The 25,021-nt window shown below is 43.1% G+C and overlaps 1 protein-coding gene across 1 annotated transcript in view; it reads left to right on the top strand.

The window, feature by feature from the left end:
• The window catches only part of LOC122799626 (guanylate-binding protein 1-like), a 1,262,734-nt gene that overhangs the window by 320,139 nt on the left and 917,574 nt on the right, over positions 1-25,021 (top strand). The window lies entirely within an intron of this gene.

Raw genomic sequence — 25,021 nt, 5'->3', positions numbered from 1 at the left:
TATCTGTTAATGCAGGAAAGCTGTACAGGTTATGGACAGGGCACCACACATATGGACAGTACATAGCTTAGAGTAACCTACACAGTGCCTACCATACCTCTCAACTATGCAGACCTATTGCAGAATGTCCAAAGGTTTGCATCATAAATGGTGATCTGTATAACATGAAAAAGTGGTTTTGTCTGGTGAGTCATTTGCAAATCACATAAGACTAAGGTCAGACAATAATGGCAGATTGTACTGTCAGACTTCATACCCATGGAAACATGCATGCCAATGCAAAACCTGCTATTAAATCACTTTTCTAGTTTGTAAGGCCAATACTTACAGATGGTCCCCATACTTAGGCCTCTGTCCCCCAAGTATGTATGGCAGTGTCCAAATTTCTGGCTCTTAGATGTTGAGGGGTATGGTGCCTAGTAGGACAGCAGGTACCTGAAGGTCAGTGTACTGCCACTGTATAAAGGCTGCAACTGTTCTGTGTCAGCAATGACAACATGTCACTGGCCATCAGACATACCCCTCAAATGGCACAGGTTATCACAGAATGAGCACAGGTATGCCCTGTCTATCTGCTCTGCTGGTCCTAACATTGCACTTGCCCACCAGCTATTTGCAAAAAAAGAAAGGGTCATGTCAACACAGCAATGGCAGACAGTTATAAAGCAGACATCAAACCCATAAGAGCAAACTAGCAATTACCAAACCGGTCGCCCAACTATCTATGTTTGGTTGAATATCATTAGCACTCTGTCCCCATGTGTGGCCCTTTGACTGTCATATCTGGGTCTGTCCAGATGTCAGTCTGTGATGCTATGACAGCTAGGCCCAGATGTAGACTCATAATAATATATAGTAACACAAACTGTCTAAGAACCACAACAAATGGAGTGCTGTAGTGTTGGACAACCTGCTAAATAGGTACACTCACAGGTGTGAAGTCCACAACCCTGTGTGTGATGTAATGGCCTGTACCCGTCCCACATCATAATTACAAATACATAACAGCAGACACTGTGTGCAAAGCCTGTGACTGGACTACAAAAGGACAAAAAGTGACACACATTAGGGGAAGGGGAACCACTTGCCAGACAAATGGAGAATGCGCACACCAGAATAGATTGTGCAATAACATAGGTGCCATGCAGTGTATGGAGTCAGTAAACATCACCTCCAAAAACACAACACACACACATGTAAGTGGAGGTCCACAAAAAAACAAAACTCAAACAATGGACACCTCAGAGGCAAAATTACATGAGAACCCCACAAATCTACACACCACAGACCATGTAGGTTTCACACAGCAGAGTCTTGCAAACAGGCCATACCACAAACACCAAACACCTACCCTACACAGATAAGCTAGCAACACTGTCCCTCTACCCGTTTCATACAGACTCTACTCAGGTGATCCCTGTCTGCCATACAAAGCAATCCAGATACTGCCTTGATGGGACTGTTGCACATCTGGAACTCAAGGCCCACTCCACCAATGTGTAGGCGCAGCATCAACATGGGTTGTGATATCAGTATGGCTTCCTGGTGTGACAGATACGTGTACCACACACTCCCCTATCTGTGGAATAGACTCCCTGTCAACAGCAAGCCAAGTGCCTCAATACCCCTATTGATATGCTCTCTGTAGAAGGGGACGGAAAACACAAAATACAGTCATGTGATCCCACCTGTGTCCCTGCTGGACAGGGGCTCTGTGTGCTGACATGTAAAATGGGCTACACTCTCATCTACATGGGTTATAAGGGCCTCATGGTTCATACCCTACTAACCGCATAGCAACCTATCAACCTATACACAACTGTCTCTCAGTGGTTCACCAGATTACTCTGAACTGCTCTGCCACTAACATACCCAGAAGTCAGTTCTATGTGGAATATACTACACATATGATGGACATTTCTGCACAGTAGTATGCACTCTGTATACACACCCACACCTCCAAACCTTTGACAGCAAGAAATCTGGACAGGGTGATAAGTGAAAGTGGGACAAAAGCAATAAGATAGGCACATGATGTGAATATTGCCCACATACTGAGGGAGCTGGTAGGTTAAGATGTTTTGCATTACCAGGAAATGTCTGCAGGTTAGGAAGTCTGAAACAGTAATGTCTGTCATTATTTTGTAACGTCAGTCCTCAAGTATATGCAACTAACCTGCCATAAAAACATAAATTTTTGTAGACTGGATGAAACTGCTGGACAATCCCATGGACAATCTGACAAAAAATATACAATTCAGAGGTATGGCCACACCAGAATATGATGTGTCAGGTAGGAAGAATACCACACAAGCAGGGGATTCACAGCCAGTATAGTACCAAGTTGCTGGACTGTTTACAAAGGTTTAGCAGTCAACCGGCTGTAGCCACACCTCTCAACTGGCCTTTTTGGTCAAGAATGTACATAGTCAGGCTCATAATATTGGTCTATGCATCATACATCTTGTATTCCTCTGGTAAAGCACTGTAATGATCTGAGGATGTCTGTCACTAGGTACTGACAGAATGCAATACAGTGTCAGACTTCAGAGATATCAGAAAAAAAATTGTCTGCTTAACAAACCCAGTACCTCTGGGGCAGTTCTGTTTACTTTTGGGAGGTACGGTTGTAGCACACAAAACCCCAGACCGCAGTACAACTATCTGTGGAATGGAGTCCCCCCTCACTATAGAAGGTCAGACAGGGCATGCTTCTCCACTTAGAGAACCACAGCCCATGTGTAAACCCAGATCAGGTTATACAAGTGTATTGTGCCTATATGTCAGTACATACAGACAGCTATGTACAGCTGAACTGTCTCTCCCAACCCCTATCACACAGGAATACCTTCAGCTATCTGTAGGTGGCCCATATTTGATATGTCTGCATCTGGTGAGTGTGATACACATTCATATGTAAGGGCAACAGATACAAACATATCAATCATACACTGGCAGAGACAGGGGGAGAGAGAGAGAGAGACAGAGAGAGACAGTGAGAGAGAGAGAGAGAGGGATGCACACAGAGAGTCATAAAGAGATAGAGACATGCTGAAAGGCATAGAGTGATGTCCTGCTGCAGACAATTGCACACCACGTGTAACTACTGCCATGTGCCACTATGAAGGTGAGCTCCATTGCTTAACATTACTGAGGTAGTGTTTGCAATTTGACATCACCTACAATTGTGTGTGCGTGTGTGTGTGTGTGTGTGTGTGTGTGTGTGTGTGTGTGTGTGTGTTTATGTGTGTGTGTGTGTGTGTGTGTGTGTGTGTGTGTGTGTGTGTGTGTGTGTGTGTGTGTGTGTGTGTTTGCAGGTGACAGTCTATTGAAACATTAACCAACAGAATCACACTTGGTATTGACCTATTTTAGAAGGGCTTCTGATAACACTCACCTTAGAAATCACTTCAGACCCTCTGTAACCCAGTAAGCTGCATGACGCATGTAATAACCGTGTACTACTGTACTACAAGTAACTAGATAGGTAGGAGTTCTAATCCCAGCAATGACTAGTGTGTGTGTGTGTGTGTGTGTGTGTGTGTGTGTGTGTGTGTGTGTGTGTGTGTGTGTGTGTGTGTGTATGAGAGGGACACAGAAGCATATCTCCTGTGTTGGTTACATCATTGTGAGGCCTGTTGAACCCACTATGGTACCCATTGCCCTACTTTAGAAGGCTGTCTGATGACACTCAACTTAGAATTCACTTCAGACCCGCTGTAGCCCAGTAAGCTGCGTGGCATGTGTAGTAACTGCATGGAGGAGGAGAGTGTTCAGACCCTGGGTAACCTACCAGGGTCCACATGAGCTGGAGATAGTAGAGCACTACAGGGTAGACAGGGACATACTACAGAAAATCATCGAGCTGTGCCTGCCTCACCTCAGACCAAGAATCAACAGAGGAGAACCCATCCTAGTTGACACCAAGGTATGTGTAGCCTTAAGAATACTAGCTACAGGTACTTTCCAAAGACCTACTGGGGACATCTTGGGGTCTCACAGACATCTGCATCCATGAGACTCCACCAGTTCCTGGATAACATGCTACCACATCCCAGTGAGCAGATTTATTTCCCCAACACCCCTGAGGACAGGGCCAGCAATATGCATCTCTTCCACCATGTAGCAGACTATCCAGAGGTACTGGGTGCCATAGACTGCATGCACATCCATATCAAAGCACCACCCGGTGAACAGGGTAGGGTCTACGTAAACTGCATGGGCAACCACTCCATCAACTGCCAGGTTATGTGCAATGCCCAGGGCATAATCATGAATGTGTGTGCCTGCAGCCCTGGTAGTTACCATGACTCCCACATCTAGCATGCCTCACAGGTGTACCAGGCATTTGTGAGGGGGTCATCCCAAATGGGCAGCTGGTAGGTAATGCTGGCTATGCACTGGAGCCGTGGGTGATGACACCCTTCAGAAGTGCACATACACATGTACTGAAGAATGCCATAATGAGGCACATCCACAAACCAGGGTCATTATAGAGTTTGTGTTTGGGATGCTCAAGTCATGGTTTTGCTGCCTTGACATATTTGGTGCAGCCCTGCAGTACACCCCAACCACATGTCCCCACATGTTCACTGTATGTGTCATGCTACACAATATGATCCTGTGGAAACAGTTGCAACAGCATTAGCATGGGGAAGAGCTACACAGCCCTCCACCATTGCCAAGGTCCCCACAGGCACAGAGGAACTTGGAGGATGAAGCCCCTGAGCCTGCACTCGTAGGCAGATGGAGGCATGCCCAGTATGTCCAGACCTTGGCAAAAAGGCAATGTATAGCACACACACTGACACTGTAAGGCCCTAGGGATTAACACCTCTCTCCAGCTCACACACACAGTAAAATGAATACCACACACATCACACAACCTGTAAACCAACTTGTATAGGCTGTGTAATACGTGCATCCAACATAGGCAGCCCTCAAACACCATCCTCACAACTGCTGCAGGGACAAGATAAGTCTGTCTTCTTAACAATAAATGAATGGATTAGAATTTTCTGGTAGCATAGCTATGGTATTGTGGCATGCAGTCAGGCAACTGGGTTGGCCTACTGGGATAGCAGCAGACAAGTGGCAGCTATGTGGGACACCATAGAATGTTTGCCCAGTACTGGTTCCCCACACTGTGCAGTAGTACCCAAGGTGACAAATACCACTGTAGTATATGTGGGGGGGGGGGCAACTAACAGGGGATCATAGGTCACAGGCATGGTTGTCAATGTGGGTGTCCCATACTCACCCCCTCAGCCTCACCCACTAAGTCAGCTACATAAAACCATAAAGAAATGTCTGGCAAAGGCCCACAAATGGTGATAATGATGAAATACCCCCTACAGACTTACACAGTGACAGCACAGCGGGACTTGCAGTAAGACTCTGAAGGGTAAGAAGTCTGAAACTAAAATGTATGCCATTACAATCTGACCTTTTGGTCTGCACTGATATGCCTCTAGTCTACAAGACAAGGCATAATATTATGCAAAAGTGAACCAAAATATAAAGCAAATATCATCACAGTCTGTGCAAATGTGTAGAGTTGACAGATGTGCCCCACATATTCCCATAGAAATGCAGTAACATGTATGTTTGCAGGAAAATAGCAGCAGATCACACATTGCCAGGACTGTCCCAATCAACATGGTAACTTTTGGCATGTACAAAATATGCAGGGGTGAATGAGCTATGTATATATGTGGTTAATACTTTCAGGATGTGGCCATCACTTACTCCCAGCTGTTGTGTCATACTGGCATTGGTACAGTGCTGTATTTGACAGGGCCATGATCCAACAACTGCAGTGCAAAGTACTCTGCCATGTCAGCTACACCTATGGTAGGAGTTGTACATACACTGTCCAAATGTCACTATCTGTTAATGCAGGAAAGCTGTGCAGGTTATGGACAGGGCACCACACATATGGACAGTACATAGCTTAGAGTAACCTACACAGTGCCTACCATACCTCTCAACTGTACAGACCTATTGCAGAATGTCCAAAGGTTTGCATCATAAATGGTGGTCTGTATAACATGAAAAAGTGGTTTTGTCTGATGCGTCGTTTGTAAATCACGTAAGACTAAGGTCAGACAATAATGGCAGATTGTACTGTCAGACTTCATACCCATGGAAACATGCATGCCAATGCAAAACCTGCTATTAAATCACTTTTCTAGTTTGTAAGGCCAATACGTACAAATGGTCCCCATATTTAGGCCTCTGTCCCCCAAGCACGTATGGTATTGTCCAGATCTCTGGCTCTCAGACATTGAGATGTATGCTGCCTAGTAGGACAGCAGGTACCTGAAGGTCAGTGTACTGCCACTGTATAAAGGCTGCAACAGTTCTGTGTCAGCAATGACAATATTTCACTGGCCATCAGACATACCCCTCAAATGGCACAGGTTGTCACAGAATGAGCACAAGTATGGCCTGTCTATCTGGTCTGCTTGTCCTAACATTGCACTTGCCTGCCAGCTATTAGCAAAACAAGAAAGGGTCATGTCAACACAGCAATGGCAGACAGTGAGAAAGCAGACATCAAACCCATAAAAGCAAATTAGCAATTACCAAACCGGTCTTCCAACTATCTATGTTTGGCGAATATTATTAACACCCTGTGCCCATGTGTGGCCCTTTTTCTGACTGTAATATCTGGGCCTGTCTAGATGTCAGTCTGTGAACTTATGACAGCTAGGCCCACATGTAGGCTCATAATAATATATAGTAACACAAACTGCCTAAGAACCACAGCAAATGGAGTGCTGCAATGTTGAACAACCTTCTAAATAGGTACACTCACAGGTGTGAAGTCCACAACTCTGTCTGCAATGTAATGGCCTGTACCCCTCCCACATCATAATTACAAATATATACAGCAGACACTGTGGGCAAAGGCTGTGATGACTACAGAAGGACAAAAAGTGACACACATAAGGGGAAGGGGAACCACTGGCCAGACAAATGGAGAATGTGCACACCAGAATAGATTGTGCAATAACATAGGTGCCATGCAGTGTATGGAGTCAGTAAACATCACCTGCAAAAACACAACACACACACATGTAAGTGGAGGTCCACAACAAAACAAAATGCAAACAATGGACACCTCAGAGGCAGAATTACATGAGAAACCCACACATCCCCACACCACAGACCATGTAGGCTTCACACAGCAGGGACTTGCAAACAGTTAGGCCATACCACCAACCACAAACACCTGCCCTACACAGATAGGCTAACAACACTGTCCCTCTACCCGTTTCATACAGACTCTGCTCAGGTGACCCCTGTCTGCCATACAAAGCAATCCAGATCCTGCCTTGATGGGACTGTTCATAGGTTCATAGGTTCATAGGTTCATACTAGGCTATCTGCCCTAGGGCATTTATAAGCCTAGCCAGAGTGTGTTTGACTTTCGCCACCCATTTTAAATTAATTTTGCTATGCCTTTTTTTGAGGTTAGTATACTGTGCCTCTGTCTAACAATGACACAGAAGTGATAGCCGGGGTAAACCTATGATCTCACATCCACTCATCAAGATTCCTCTTGAAGAGAGTCAATGTGGGACTCTGCCTAACCTGGAATGGGATTTTATTCCAGAGTGAAGGGAACCTCTGGGTTATGAATCTGTCCCTCCAGCATGTCCTATTTACTTCAGTGCTGAGGTTCAAGTCTCGAGCTGTAGCTCGATGGGATTTGGATTTTTTGAGGTGCAGCATGTCCATTAATTCCGGGTTGGACATGGCTTTATACGTCAGGCACAGATTGCCTCTGAGCAGGCGGTATGCCACTGAGTAGAGCTGGAGTTTCTTTAACCGGCAGCATATGGCATCTGTTTGAGCCCTTTGATCCTCTTGGTGAGGTACTTTTGGGGTCTTTCCAGTTGCTGCAGGTGTCTGGTAAGGTACATCCCAAAAGGGGCATTGTACTCAATTATGGGCATGATGAGGGATGAGTAAAGAGGTACGATGACCTCCCTGATCTAGATGTGAATCCCTTCATGATTAGGTGAGCTATATAAAATGTTTTTCTAACCACTTTGGCCACGTGGTTGTCAAATGAGAGATTGCTATCAACTTGGGTCCCCAGGTCCCTAATGACTTCTTCTGTACTTAATGGATTACCACATATGTGGTAATTTGTGGGCACTTTGTTTTGCCAAAGGGGATGAGTATACACTTTTGGCTTAGCTTGAGGCCATGGCTCTGGCACCAGTTGTCTGTTTCTATGAGGCCCTTTTGGAGGATGCTTGTGTCGGCTGGAGAGTTGATTATGGGGCCCAGTTTGCAGTCATCTGCGAACTTGGTCAGCCACAGTCCTTCCGTGTTGGCCTGTACCGAGAAATATATACCGAACAAGAGAGGTCCCAGGACTGAGCCTTGTGGGATGCCACTTGTAACTGGTTTGGAGTCTGACATGGCTCCAGCAATTCTAACCATGTGGGTTCTGTCCTTGAGCCAGTTTGCAACCCATCTAGTGACATAGGGGTTTATATTTAAGCTGGTGAGCTTATCTATAATGCCCGAGTGGGGTATTGTATCGAAGGCTTTATGAGGTCCAGGTAGGCTGTGTGGACCACCTTCCCTCGCCAATGGCCTTGGTGACTGTTTCAAAGAAATCGACCAGGTTTAAGAGGCAGGATCTGCCCTTAACAAAGCCAAACTGGGTAGGATCCAGTGTCTGTAGGTCCCCAATATCTTTATTTATGAGGTCCATGATGATCCTTTCCATAGCTTTGCAGACCTAGCTAGTCAGGCTTATGGGGCGATAGTTTCCAGGATCCGTTGAGGCACCACCTTTGTGGAGAGGGACCACTGTTGCTGTACGCCACTCTTTGGGTACATATCCTGTAGTAAGGCTAAGATTGAACAGTAGTTTTATGTTTGGGTTTAGCTCTTCTTGGAGTTCATGTAGGACGCAGCCGGGACACCATCTGGTTCCATTGATGCTGTGTTTTTGCTTTGGAGAGGGCGGCTCTTACCTGAGCATCTGAGATGTCAGGGGCAGCACTCTGTTGGGATAGATATTTGCCCTTTGGTGGGGAGAGGGGGAGAAGTTTGCACTGAACCTGTCAGCTAGGATGTTGGCAATGTCTGTGGGTCGGTGTATTTTTGTCATTTTGGACTAATTCTGAGCATATCTGGGAATTTCCACCCAGGTTCCTAACATAACTAAAGAAAGCCTTGTGATTATCCTTAGTGTCCTGTGCAATTTTTCTCTCGAAGCTGGCCTTAGACGATTTTATGAGTGCCCATAGTTTTTGCTAATACTGATCAGAGATGCCTTCCCTTTTGGGATTTTGCTCTATCATGTAGTAGCTTCCTCCTTCTATTGTATAGTTTGTTTATGGCTGGGGTCCACCAGACAGGACGCCTGCCTTTGGAGGATTGGGTCTTGGTTTTATTTGGGATTGTGATGATCCATGCATTCCTGAAGGTGTTCATAGAATGCGCTTATAAAGGATTCTGCGGTCTGGGCCAGATTTTCCACAGGCCCGGGCTTTGAAGGATTTCGCCGGTTTTGAGGCGTGTGAAATTTGCTTTAGAGAAGTTTTTCACTGTGGTTTTCTGGGCAGGGGTGGGGTCGGGATGTGAATATCCAGTGAGATTAGTTTATGGTCTGATCTTACCAGTGAGGGATACACTTCTGGTCTGGAGCATAGTGTCCCCATGTTGGTGATGATCAGGTCCAGTATGTTTTCCCTCTTGTGGGAGTGGTAACAAGTTGTTCCATAGCATTTGAGTTTATAAATTCTAGGAACCTTTGGGCTAGGGTGTTGGAGCTAGAGTAATGCTCCCAGTCTATGTTTGGGTAGCTGAAGTCGCCCAATATAATGGTGTTTGGAGAGACCTTCATATTTTCCAGTATTCTCAGGAAGGCCAAGTGGGGTTCCTGTGTTTGGGAGGGTGGTCTGTAGCAGGCTATAAACTGGAAGGCAGTTTTACCCACAGTTAGTTGCACATGGATAGTCTCTGATGCTTCAGGCTGTGCCACCAACCTGGAGGTGTGGGTATCTTTGTCGAATATTGATACTCCCCCTCCTTTTTTGGTTCGGTCCAAGTTTTGGGGCCGAAAAGCATGGTATGAGGTATAACCTGGTAGTGCTGGGGTGCTCTCAGGAGCCTTGAACCAGGTTTCTGTTACTGCACAGATATCGATGTTCTCCATGCTAAGGAGAGTTTCGAGTGCGTGCATCTTGAGGTTTAGACTTCTGGCGTTGAGTAGCATTACTCTTAGTTTCTTATCCCTTGTGATACCTATGGAGGTGGGTTTGTCTTTTGCACATCTGGAACTCAAGGCCCACTCCACCAACGTGTAGGAGCAGCATCAGCCTGGGCTGTGATATCAGTACGGCTTGTTGTTGTGACAGATACGTGTACCACACACTCCCCTATCTGTAGAATAGACTCCCAGTCAACAGCAAGCCAAGTGCCTCAATATCCCTACTGATATGCTCCCTGTAGAAGTGCATGGGAAACACAAAATACAGTCCTGCGATCCCACCTGTGTCCCTGCTGGACAGGGGCTCTGTGTGCTGACATGTAAAATGGGCTACACTCTCATCTGCGTGGGTTATAAGGGCCTCAGGGCTCATACCCTACTAACCTCATAGCAACCTATCAACCTATACTCAACTGTCTGTCAGTGGTTCACCACATTACTCTGAACTGCTCTGCCACTAACATACCCAGAAGTCAGTGCTATGCGGAATATACTACACATATGATGGACATTTCTGCACAGTAGTTTGCACTCTGTATCCACACCCACACCTCCAAACCTTTGACAGCAAGAAATCTGGACAAGGTGATAAGTGAAAGTGGGACAAAAGCAATAAGATAGGCACATGATGTGAATATTGCCCACATACGGAGGAAGTTGGTAGGTTAAGATGTTTTGCATTACCAGGAAATGTCTGCAGGTTAGGAAGTCTGAAACAGTAATGTCTGTCATTATTTTGTAACGTCAGTCTTCAATATATACAACTAACCTGCTATAAAAACATAACTTTATGTAGACTGGATGAAACTGCTGGGCAATCCCATGGACAATCTGACAAAAAATCTACAGTTCAGAAGTATGGCCACACCAGAATATGACCTGTCAGGTAGGAAGAATACCACACAAGCAGGGGATTCACAGCCAGTATAGTATCAAGTTGCTGGACTGTTTTCAAAGCTTCAGCAGTCCACTGCATATAGCCACACCTCTCATCTGGTCTTTTTGGTCAAGAATGTACATAGTCAGGCTCATAATATTGGTCTATGCATCATACATCTTGTATTCCTCTTGTAAAGCACTGTAATGATCTGAGGATGTTTGTCAAGTGGTACTGACAGAATGCAATGCAGTGTCAGACTTCAGAGATATCAGAAAAAAAATGTCTGCTTAACAAACACAGTACCTGTAGGGCAGTTCTGTTTACTTTTGGGAGGTATGGTCGTAGCACACAAAACCCTGGACCGCAGTACAACTGTCTGTGGAATGCAGTCCCCTCCTCACTATAGAAGGTCAGACAGGGCTTGCTCCTACACTTAGAGAACCACAGCCCATGTGTAAATCCAGATCAGGTTATACAAGTGTATTGTGACTATATGTCAGTACATACAGACAGCTATGTACAGCTGAACTGTCTCTCCCAACCCCTATCACACAGGAATATCTTCAGCTATCTGTAGGTGGCCCATATTTGATATGTCTGCATCTGGTGAGTGTGATACACATTCATATGTAAGGGCAACAGATACAAATATATCAATCACACTGGCAGAGACAGGGACAGGGAGAGAGAGAGAGTGAGAGAGAGAGAGAGAGAGAGAGAGAGAGAGAGAGAGAGAGAGAGAGAGAGAGAGAGAGAGAGAGAGAGAGAGAGAGAGAGAGAGAGAGAGAGAGAGAGAGAGAGAGAGAGAGAGAGAGAGAGAGAGAGGGATACAGAGAGAGAGAGAGAGAGAGAGAGAGGGATACAGAGAGAGAGTCATAGAGAGACAGAGACATGCTGAAAGGCAGAGTGATGTCCTGCTGCAGACACTTGCACACCATGTGTAACTACTGCCATGTGCCACCATGAGCTCCATTGCTTAACAGTACTGAGGTAGTGTTTGCAATCTGACATCACCTACAATTGTGTGTGTGTGTGTGTGTGTGTGTGTGTGTGTGTGTGTGTGTGTGTGTGTGTGTGTTATATCATTTTGAGGCCTGTTGAACCCACTATGGTACCCATTGCCCTACTTTAGAAGGCTGTGTGATGGCTCTCACCTTAGATCTGCTGTAGCCCAGTAAGCTGTGTGGCATGTGTAGTATTTATTTATTTATTTTACATTTGTTGACCGGGCTAGTCTAGCTGGATATATGTCCATTTTCAGTAGAGGCCTGGGGAGAAAAGCTCCAAGCATCAGCAGTGACAATGAATACAATATATAGTAATAGTCAAATGAATTATAGTACTTTGTTTACATTGAGGGTCAGATAAACTTGTACAGAGTCCTTTAGTAGGTTTAAGCTAAGATCAAATACAGAGAGCAAACATTAGAGAGAGAGAGCAATCAAAAAAATAAATAAATACATTTTTAAATTGGAAAATTTTTTTTTTCAGTACTATGAAGGAAATCATTATTACAGGAAGGTGACTTAGAACAGTAGAGTAGAGAAGTGTAGAGAGAGCAAGAAGGGGAATGATATGTCAGTCAGGGTTAGAGCAGGGACATAGCCAGTGAGTTTTAAGATGTTCTTTAAGATGCTTTTTAAAAAGAAGAGTGGAAGCAAGGGTGGAAAGTTTTTCCTACTGTGTTGGACAAAAGTGAGTCCTCAGCTTTGTTGCTGGATTTAATAGTGGAAACTAGAAGCTTATTAGCTGAGCGTAGTGTTGCAAGATTGTTGTAGGGTGTAATCAGATTAGTGAGGATAGGGGTATTATTAGGGTGGTAAAGGATCTTTTGGGTGATAACAAGTTGTTGACAAAGTAGTTGGCTCTGCAGTTCTAGCCATCCCAGTTGTTTGAGGTTGTGACAGTGGTGAGTTCTAAAGGGGGTGCCAGTGGCAAATCTGGCTATGTTATTGTAACTGGTGGAAAGTTTGGTGAGGTTGTTTTTAGATAGAGTGGTATATATTGCAGAAGCATAAAACAGGGTAGAGATCAGGTGGGTCTGGGTAACAGTGATTCTGGCTGAAGGGGTAAGGAAGGGTTTGATTCTGTAGAGGGTGCCTAGTGTTTTGTTGACAGACTTTATTGTAGAATTAATATGGTCATCATAGCTAAGGTTGTTATCGATTGTTACTCCCACTAGATGGGTTGTAGTGTCAGGGGATATGATAGTTCCATTGTTACAGGTTACTGTGAAGTGCAGTTGAGGGACTTATGAGTAGAAGCAAAGAGCAATAATTTTGTTTTTTGGGGGTTCAGAAGGAGGCAGTGTTGCATGAACCTATTTTCAACACTGTTAAATACTGTTTGGGTGAGGGACTGAAGAGAGGTTATGGACTTGGCTGAACAAATTAAAGTAGAGTCATCTGCATATTGTGTGCGGGTGGCTTGAGGGATTTTGTTATGTAGATCATTAATAAACAGTGAAATGAGAAGAGGTCCTAAAATAGAGCCTTGTGGTACTCCAATGTTCACAGGGAGGGATGTAGAAAAATTATTATCCCAAAGTACTGCTTGCCGTCTGTTTTCCAGATAGGATTTAAACCATTGTAATGCTTGTGGGTCAAGTGATTGGGCTTTTAGTATGTCAATAAGCATATTATGGTTTACCATATCAAAGGCTTTTGAAAGGTCAATAAATAGTGCAGAGGAAAAGTGTTATTGTTACAATTTTTGTTTATGGAGTCAGAAAAGGATAGCAGGGCAGTTGTTGTGCTATGGAATGGCATACAACCATGCTGGCAGTTGTCAAGTAAATTAGCCCACCTCTACGCTTAGCCTTCACCAATATAGATATTCTAGAGATTTGTCTTATTTCTCCCAAAATACCCTTAATGACATACTGCATAATACAAATCGGAGCCCACTAAAATATCTTCCACTCAGTGAAACTGTGGAATTCTTTAATTCCACATTTCTCAGTACCCTAAACAGTTTTGCCCTGCTCAGACTAAAGAGAGTCCAATCAAAACATGTCTGCTGGCTGGCAAAAGCCACAAAGCAAGTCATGTCCTCTAGGGACAATGCCCGGAAAACCTGGCAAAAAAATAAAACACCTGATAACCTCATTCAATACAAACAACTTCAAAATCAGGCTAAACGTTTAGTTACCAAAAAACAAAAAAGAATACATCCAAGCAATTCAAGACCAACATAGACAAAATCCCCAAAATTCTGGGGAGCTATTAACTCCCTACTCCAATCAGGCACTAACAATACCCCATGCCCCAACCCAGATAAACCCCCCTCTGAACTAGCCACACTCTTCAACACATACTTTATTGACACCGAAACAAAACTTACCACTACCTTCCTGCCCACCAATCCAGACATATTAGGACCGTTATCATCTCATAATCCCTCAAATCTCCTACCCTAATTCTCTCTATCACTGATTCCCACATCAATCATCTAAAAACTTCTACTTAAATTAAAACCTTGCACAAATGCCCCTGATAATCTACCCACTGAATACCTACAACTAGCAGCCTCTTCTATTGCTTATCCTATCAGCATCCTCCTAAATAGGTCATTTCAAGAATCCTGCATACCAAACATCTGGAAGAAAGCATTTGTCATTCCTCTACATAAAGGCGGCAACAACTTTGACATCTCAAACTTCCATCCTATAGTCATTCTTTCCCCATCTCTAAAATACTAAAGAAGTGTATCCATACACAGCTTTTAAACTATCTAGTGAAACACAAACTGCTTTCCCCTACTCAACATGACTTTAGGCCCGGACATAGCACCAACACTGCCCTTATTTCCTTCTTAGCTACAGTTAATACAGGTCCTGATGCTGGCTCCTTAGTCTCCGCACTCTTTCTAGATCTATCAAAGGCAATTGACACCATTTCTCACTCACTGCTGCTTACCAAACTCTCTAACCTTAGACTACTCCCCCACCCTACAATGGTTTACCAGCTACTGTACCTCAACAACAGACAACAACCTACCAGATGGAAGCACTCCTCCTTTCCTTTCATTCCTTCTAATGCAGGTGTTCCCCAGGGTTCAGTACTGTGTCCCCTCCTCTTCAGCATATTTGTCAACAACTTTCATCAAACTCTAACCCATAGTTCCATCATCCACTATGCAGATGACTCTACAATAATCTGTTCCTTAAAATCTCTCACTGACTTACAGCATCTCACCCAAGAAGCATTCAACTCTACTGAGCTCAGGATGTCCCAAAATCACCTAGCCATTAACCCCAATAAAACAAAACTCCTATTATTTACCCCCAAAAATCTTGCCCTATCGACAAATCTCTATTTACTCTTACTTCCAAAAACAACACTGTCTTAGAAGTTGTCCCTAGTACAAAATTGCTAGGTGTCATCATTAATAACAAATTAACTTTTGACCTTCATATCCACAGCAACATCAAAAGCTGGGTGTCCTATACAGACACAACTACTTCCTCAGTCTCTCTGCAAAAAAGGTCCTAGCCTCATCATTTCTACTTCCAACTCTGCTATATGGTGCCCCCATCCTCACCAACCTACAATCCTCCCTAAAAAGTAAGCTTGACTTGTGCTACAATAAAATCGCCAAATTTGCTACAAATGCAAAATACTCTACCCACCACTGCTCCTCACTGCATCAACTAAATTGGTTAGAATCTCTGCACCATCTTACCTACAACTAACCACAGCCCACAGATTAATCCAACCTGAAAGCTGCCCTTCCCCCTCATCCATACTGACCACATACCACCCCCCAATCACAACCTCAGGTCAGAAAACAAAATGCTGTTGTCTATAGAGAAATCCAAACTCTCAGCTGGCCAAATACTGTATTCCTTTGCTGTCTCCAAATTATGCAGCAATCTTCCTCCATCTCTCAGAACTATCAGAAATTCTGCATCCTTCAAAAAATCCCTAAAAGAACATCTTCTCTCTCATTGGCTATGCTCATGTACCCCACCAAATAATCCAAACACCTGATTTCCCTCTCTAGAACCCCAGTCTATATCAATCTTTATACACTCTCCTCCACTCTTGTCTATTACCTTCCTGTCTCTTTCTGTCATCTGCTTAATATTTCTAACCCATTCCTTTCACTTGTTTTGCTCCTAGATATCTATTCGGCTCAGCTGCTACCCCTACACTGGAATATACCTATATTCTTACTCTTTACACATACATTTCTGCAGCCTTCTTTCCTGCTCACAACTTACTTCTATACACTTTGCTATTTCCACTATCACTCCTATGTATTCTCATTTTTCTCTAACAGACTATGACCTTTGTTTGCAATTAATGTATGATATCATTATTATATTTGTGAGTTTACACTTGTAACTTTATATACAATTTTACTGTGTATCAGCATTGTTTCTAATTGTTTTTAATTGTTTTGTATGTAATATTGTGGAGCTTTTCTCCCTGGGCCTCCACTGAAAATGGGCTCTTCCTAGGCCCAGTGGACTTTCCCGGTCAACAAATGCAAGCAATAAATAAACAAATTCATAAATACATAAATAAATAAATAAAAGACAGTAAGATAGACATCCATTTCTTTTTCTGACATTAGTTGCAATTTATTTGACTTTTTCTCTTAGATTTTCAGTTAATATCCAATATATTCAACCCAAGTAAAATTCATCCATTATGTTGCCTGCTGAAGATATTGCATTTTTTTAACAATTGAAACAGATTATTTTTAATTATGTCATTTTAATGAAGTTTGTGCTAGCCAAATATCTTGTGGTATAGACTGTAGAAAAAAAGGTAAATGTCAACTTTTAATTATATCATATTTTAAGAAAAAATTTAAATGATTTTAATGTACAATTGATATAACCTCAATTTATTTTCTTATTGAAGTACTTCTGTATACACTTTTTTCAATATCACCAGCATTTTATTCTCTAGTGTATCCAACGAACAAGGATAGGTTCTTCTAGTTGGGAATTATCACATATAATATAGGCTCATAGGAGATTACTAGGCTAACAACTTATGAACCCTTATAAACCTAGCCAATATAATCCAATTTTACCCAATATATGTCCCTTAGTGACAAGAGGATGGCATCGGTTTGTGTTAATATCTTGAATATTGTACAGATTTGCCCTGCCCATAAGGGACATGGGTGCTACCTCAGGTGTGAATTTGTAATTTCTCATCCATTGATCCAAACTGCATTTGAAGCAGGCCAGGAAAGGGCTGTGCTTAACGTGAACAGAAAACTTGTTCCAAAGAAGAGCCAATCTCTGAGACACATATCTCCAACATGGTTTGTTTGAGCTGCTGACTAAGTTTAGATCCCTAGATTAGGTGACCTTTATGCTGTTTGTCTTGTGGTAGTGTAGCAGCTCCATCAGGGATGGATTTGTGAGTGTTTTGTAGGTCAGGCTTAGGTCACCCCTTAATAGTCAGAAGGAGATAGAGTAAAGGGCTAGAGATTTTAGTTTATCTCCATAGAACATTGTGGTTATACCTTGTATTTTTTGTGAGGAACCTCTGAGGTCACTCCAGCTGTAAGGGCCAAGTCAAGTACATGCTAAATGGCATATTACAGTTGATTATTGGTCTAATGAAGGCTGAGTATAATTATACTGTAGTTTCCTTGGATCTTATAAACTGTGCAGCACAGAAGGACTTCCTCATCACTGTGGAGACATGACAGTCAAAGTTCCGACTACTATCTATCTGTTTACCTAGATCAATCTCTTCTGAGTCTACAGTTAGAGGGTTTTCTATTAATGTTGTAATTTGCAGGAGTATTTGACTTCCCAAAAGATATGATAATGTTTTTCTTTTACATTTAGTTTTAGGCCATGACTTTGGCACCAGTCATTTGTCTGACTTGGATCCTTCTGAAGGATATCCACATCACTGGGGGATTCAATGGATTCAGTGATTGCCCTTAGCTTGCAGTTATTGGCAAAATGTGTCATCCAGCAGGATTCCATATTATCTTTGACTTCAGAGAAGCATATTCTGAATGCTACAACATGCCGGTGAGCACATTTACCTCCCCAGCACCCGTGAGGATAGGACAAGCAATATGCAGCTCTTACACCATGTAGCAGACTACCTGGAGGTACTGGGTGCCATATTCAGCATGCACAGCCACATCAAAGCACCACCCGGTGAACAGGGTAGAGTCTACATAAACCACAAGGGCTTTCACTCCATCAAGTGCCAGGTCGTGTGCAATGCCCATGGCATTATCATTAATGTGTGGGCTGGCAGCCCTGGAAGCTATCATGACTCCCACATCTGGAATTCCTCACAGCTGTACCAGGGATTTGCCAGGGAGGACATACTGTATGGCCACCTGGTGGGGGATGCTGGTTATGCACTGGAGCCATGGATGATTACAGCCATCAGAAATGCACATATTCACTGAAGAACACAATAATGAGGCACATGCACAAACCAGGGTCATTATAGAGCATGTGTTTGGGATGCTCAAGTCATGGTTCTGCTGCTCTGAAATATCTGGTGGTGCCCTGCAGTACTCTCCACCGACATGTGCACACATGTTCATAATATGTGCCATGCTACAAAATATGATCCTGCGGAAACAGCTGCAGCAGGAACAGCATGAGGAAAGGCCACACAGCCCCCCACCATTGTCAAGGGATCTATATTAGAACACCAAACAGTTAAAATGTCGAGTGTTCTAATATCGACCCATTTTCAGCAAACGATGAAAATATCAAAGAATTTGGTTTTCTGTTTCTGTTGCTTTGGTATTTTCAGCGCTCTTTTGGAAGGTTACGGGTCGGGTTCAGTTAAGTGTGTGATTGAGTGTGGGTTAGGTATGTTTGCGATTGTGTGGACATGAGGGATAGGACAGGTTAGGTGAGTTAGGGTTAGGGTATGGGTTAGGTATGTGTGCGATTTTGTAGACATGAGGGTTAGGGCAGGTTAGGTGAGTTAGGGTTAGGGTGCGGGTGAGGTGAGTTTGCGATAGTGACTGACCTTAGGGTTAGGGTTTGGGTTAAGGTAAGTGGATAGTTAGAGTTGTGTGTATAGTTTAATGTGGGTTAGGTGTAAGATTTTAGGCATGTGTGTGTGTGGATTACTGTGTGTTTGGTGTGCTTGTTTTGTGTGTATGTGTTTTGGAACAGCAAATTTTTTCCCTAGGAAAAAAATTGCTATTCTGAACATTCAGTGTTTGGCATTTTCGATTGGTAGGGTTCTATATTAGAACACTCGACATTTTGAATGTTCGGTGTTCTAATATAGACCCTTGTCAAGGACCCCACTGGCACAGAGGGACTCAAAGGAGGAACCCCTGAGCCAGCCCTTGTAGGCAGATGGAGTCATGCGCAGTATGCCCTGGCCTTGGCAAAGTGACAAATCACATAAGACTAAGGTTAGAAAAGAATGGCAGATTGTAGTATTAGACTTCATAGCCATAGAAACACTCATGCTAATGCAAAACCTGCTATTGAATCACCTTTCTAGATTTGTAAGGGAAATACTTAAAATGGTCCCTATATTTAGGCCTTTGCCCCCAAATCACATATGGCATTGTCCAGATGTCTGGCACTCAGATGCTGAGAGGTATAATGCCTAGTAGGACAGCAGATACCTGAAGGTTAGTGTACTGCCAGTGTATAAAAGGCTGCAACCTTTCTGTGTTAGCAATGACAACATGTCACTGGCCACCAGCCATACCTCTCGAATGGCACAGGTTGTCTTAGAAGGAGCACAAGTATGCCCTGTCTTTCTGCTCTGCCTGTCCTAACATTGCACTTGTCTGCCAGCTATTTGAAAAACAAGAAAGCATCATGAAAAAACAGCAATGGCAGACAGTGAGGAAGCAGACATTAAACCCATAAGAGCAAACAAGCAATTACCAAACTGGTCTGCCAACTATCTATGTTTGGCTGAACATTATTAATACCCTGTCTCCATGTGTGGCCCTTTGTCTGACTGTCATATCTGGGCCTGTTCACATGTCAATCTGTGATGGTATGACAGCTAGGCACACAAGTAGCCTCATAATAACATATAGCAACACAAACCGTCTAAGGACCACAGCAAATGGAGTGGTGCAATGATGGACAACCTGCTAAATAGATACACTCAGAGGTGTGAAGTCCACAATCCTGTGTGTGATGTAACGACTTGTAACCCACCCACATCAGAATTACAAATACATAGCAGCCACTGTGGCCAAAGCCTTTGACTGGACTACAGAAGGACAAAGAGACACACATAAGGGGAAGGAGAACCACTGGCCATACAAATGGAGAATGTACACACCAGAACAGATTGTGCAGTATCATAGGTGTCATGTAGTATAAGCAAAAACACAACACACACCCATGTAAGTAGAGGTCCACAGGAAAAAAAAACTCAAGCAATGGACACCTCAGAGGCAAAACCACAGAATCCAAGAATAACCCCTGTCCTGAATCAAATAAATCCGACCTTGAACTAGGCTCTGAATTTAACTCATTTTTCATAGAAACTATTTTTTACCTGACCAAGACTTTCCCTAGCAACAACTCACCAGTCCCTCACACTTCTCCAACTAACTCCACTAATAACCCTCCCCTTATGTTTGGGCTCAAATGTGTCCCAATAACTTTATAAAAAGACTTCTGTCTAAACTTAAACCTTGCTCTAATGCTCCTGACAATATTCCCTCCTCCTTCCTAAAATGTGCTGCTGATGGTATAGATCTCCCAATCAGCATTATGATTAACAGCTCTATAAAGGAATCATATGTCCCCAAACTCTGGTGCTCAGCTTATATTTTTCCTCTTCACAACGGAGGCAAAAACACCAGCATCTCAAATTTCCGCCCTATTGCTCTGTTCTCATCAATCTCTAAAATCCTAGAAAAGTGCATCCACCTCCAACTTATGCCTTTCCTAACCCAAAACCATCTTCTTACAAATACCCAGTGTGGCTTTCACCCAAGCCATAGCACTATAACTGCTCTACTCTCTTTCCTAGAAACTGTCAATCAAGCCCGGGATTCAGGACACTTAGTTTCTACTGTTTTGCTCAATCTATCTAAAGCCTTCAATACTGTTTCCCACGAGCACCTTCTCTATCATCTCTCAAACCTCCATCTCTCATCAAACACTTTATCCTGGTTCTCGAGTTAGCTATCAGACAGAACTCAGGCAGTCAAATGGAAGAACTCCACCTCTTCCTTCTTACCTACCCCAACTGCATACCACAGGGGTCCATCCTTAGGCCTATGCTTTTTAACATCTTCATCAATAACTTTCACATTGCTATTCCTGATGCCCAAATCATTCAATACGCAGACGATTCAACCTTTGTCTGCTCTGCCTCATACCTCTCTGAATTGCTGACTAAAACCCAAACTGCTTTTTCAACTACTGAAAATTGGATGCACCAAAACCACCTCTTTCTCAATGCAAATAAATCAAAAATTCTACTATTCCCTCCTACAAAGAATTACTCCTATGACAAAAATGCTTTCAAAGTCCTTAGTCAAACCAACTCACCAATAGAAGTGGTTCCTTCTGCTAAACTACTTGGCATTACTGTTGACGAATACCTCAAGTTTGATATCCATATTCAACAAAATATAAAGAAAACCCACCAAAAGCTAGGTATGCTGTACAGGAACAGTCTGTTTCTCTCCAACTCTACTAGGCACACTCTGGCCTCGACTTATCTTCTTCCTTCCTTATTATACAGAGCCCCTCTTCTAACTAGCCTGTCCTCCTCCATCACTTCCAAACTAGAAAACTGTTACAATAAAATCTCTAAATTTGCCACCAAATCTAAAAATTCCACCCATCATTGGCTTACCCTACAATCTCTGAATTGGCTAGAACTCACAAACTACCTAGACTACCTCCAACTCACCACAGCACACAGACTTGTATTTCACCCAACAAAATGTCCAGCTCTAACAAATATCCTTCCCCCTTACACCCCTAACAGAACTCTCAGATCTAAACATCAAAACTTAGTTTCTATCCACAAACCCAATCGTCCTGCTGGCCACCTTCTCCTCTCTTTCTCACTAGGCAAGACATGGAATTCTCTCCCTTCCACTCTAAGAACTATATCTAACTCAGAAAACTTCAAAACCCAGCTTTGCAAACACCTGTCCACTAAATGGAAATGTACCTGCCTTCACCCCACCTAATTCTGTCTAAGTATATGCCCCAGGAGGTTTTCTCCCAGGTTCCTAAGTTCTCTATAACTCCCATACCTATTTTCTTATGAGTAGATCTAAGCTCTCTGCAACTCCAATAGTTACTTATCACATGATTCAACTTTATAAATATTGTAAATAGCATCTCACTTTAAATGAGTACATGTAAAGTGTTTCCATACTTATTTTAACTGTGTATATGTAAAGTGTTTCCACATTTACAACATGAGTGTTTCCTCAAATTAATCTGTATAGTATAACCCTTAAGAGCAACCACAATGAATTTTGTTGATTATGCGTGACATTGAATGTACATATTTGTAAACTGTTATATATAATGTATATTTTATACTTTTGTATCTTTACTGTATTATGTATCTTGGAGCTTTTCTCCCTGGGCCTCCACTGAAAACGGGTCATTTGGGCCCAGTGGATTTCTCCGCTAATCAAACTGAAAATAAATAAATAAATAATAAGAGTATATGCATGAAAATATCTCAGTTCCTCAGAACTGAGATGGCCTAGTGGTGCGTTTCTCTGACTGTACTTCAGAAGGGCCTGGGTGCAATAGTTGGCAGTGCATTGTTCTGTCAGTACTGTTACATGAGTTTACTGCAGAACATATTTTACAGAATCATTAATTCCCCCAAAGTCAGCTGGCCTAGTGGTGAATTGCCATGACTGTCATTCCAAAGGTCCTAACCTCATTATGTAGCAGGGTTTTTTATGTGAGGAATATTACAACACTTCACTGCAGTATATATTTCAAAAACACCAGTAACGCCTCATTTTTTAGATGCTTTAGTGGCATGTTGCTGTAATTATAGTGTAGAACGTCTGGGGTTCAAACCCTGGCAGGGCTGTGTTTTTCTTTTAATGTCACCTGACTTTACTGAAGAATATATCTGAAAAAAAACATTGAGCTCCTAATATTCAGATGGCCTAGTGGGGTGTTGATGTAACTGTAGTATAAAGGGTCCTGGGTTCAAGCACTGGCAGGGCCAGTTACATTGTTGCTAGGCAGAACAGTATGTGGATGACAGAAGATGCTTAAAGCAGTTGTAAGTGGGTTTGTGCAAAGCTAAGTGATGCTTATGTCTGCTTGGTGTCACTTAGGTACGCTTATCACTGCTTAAAACCACACTAATTTTAAAAAAAGAAAAGAAAAAAGGGAGGTAGGAAAGTGGTGACATGGGGTCAAGCAGAGGGAAAAACAGGATGAATGGCAGCTAGGGATGTGCAGGAAGGGTGTAGGAAAAGACCATAGTTCTGCATTTCTTCGGCAGCAACAACTGATTTCAAAGTGGAAAATTTGGAATTTAGAGCCTCACACCCCAGAGGGAGGGGTGTGGGTGACATACAATGAAGATAATTAGCAGGGTAGATTGTGTAATGTGTCCGTATATGGATGCAAAATTGAGAGCTATGCACGGGACATAATATTTGGTGGGGACAGATGCCCCCCCCCTTTTTTTTAAGGTGAGAGTGGGATGTTGGGAAAGGATTGTAAGTAAGTGTGGGGAGGTACGATTGGTAGGAGAGGTTGCATTTGCAAGCAGACAAGACACACAAGGCAGCAGACAGGGGCAGTATGTGACACATATGGGGGATAAACACCTTGGATGGGTAGGGTGGTTGGGAATCAGATGCCCATGAATCCCCCAATGGTAGCAGTGGGACAGACGTCCCCACCCATTGGCAGTCACCACTACCCCTTCACTGCCACAAAGGTGGCTGTGCTGCAAGCTGAACACCAGGGGCAGGCTACCCTTCAAACTGCGCCATTCTGTCCTCCATCTGGCACAGTCAGACATCCAGATCCGTCTGGAAGACACTGTGCACCATACCACAGAACTCACGTCAGGTAACAGGCTCCTCTCCATGCCCTAGTGCAGGGGGGAATGGCCCCGTCCCCTGCAGCAATTCCACTCGAGGGTGGTGCAGAACCAGCAGAAGTGGCAGTTCTGGGTTGGGTCCCAGATGTGCTAAGACCCAGTGCCATGGTAAGATGGAGTTGGACAAGCAGATCCGCTGGGATCAGCCTACCCAATTGTGCTATGGTGTGAAAATTTACAAGGTGTAGTGATTAGTCATGAAAAAGACATTTCAGCATTAGTCAAAACAGCATGCATGGGTGTCCCAATTAACTCAGAATAATGGAATTGTAACAATTGCATGGCAAATAGAATACATGTAGAAATGGAATGACAGGATTGCAACAGCATGCCAGTTATATTGACGGCAACAGGCCAACAACAATGGTATTTCAACAAGGTACGTTAGTATACACACATTTAATTTTATATTAACTAGAATGGAACACAAGTCCCAACAATAGGATTTGAGAAAAACATACTCATATTAAATGTGTAAGCAAAACAAGAAGTAATACCACAGCAAACATATTTATTAATATTCCAACACAATTGTAAAGGCACTAAAACAAGAGATGATCACTTTCAGCTTTTTTGCCTTCTTCAGATCTTTGCTTATGATTGGATTCATTTTTCAGGAGTAATTTTGCTGGCTTACCTGGATTAATTTGTTCATTCATATATTAAATGTATAGGAATTATTGGTGCACATGAGGAGTGGGGGAAGAGAAAAAATACCATTAATAACCTCATAAGCTTATATTTCTCAATACAGTACTGTTCGATACTCTACAGTTCTGCCCTCACTTAACATCTACCTGTGGCATGCAGCTACTGCAGCACATACAAACCTGTTAATCTGTC

The sequence above is a fragment of the Protopterus annectens genome, chromosome 4.part0, assembly GCF_019279795.1.
Source record: "Protopterus annectens isolate FY-2018-M chromosome 4.part0, PAN1.0, whole genome shotgun sequence".
In the NCBI taxonomy this organism is placed as follows: domain Eukaryota; kingdom Metazoa; phylum Chordata; order Ceratodontiformes; family Protopteridae; genus Protopterus; species Protopterus annectens.
Note: the sequence above shows the minus strand (reverse complement) of the source record. Positions and strands in the feature narration are given on the sequence as shown.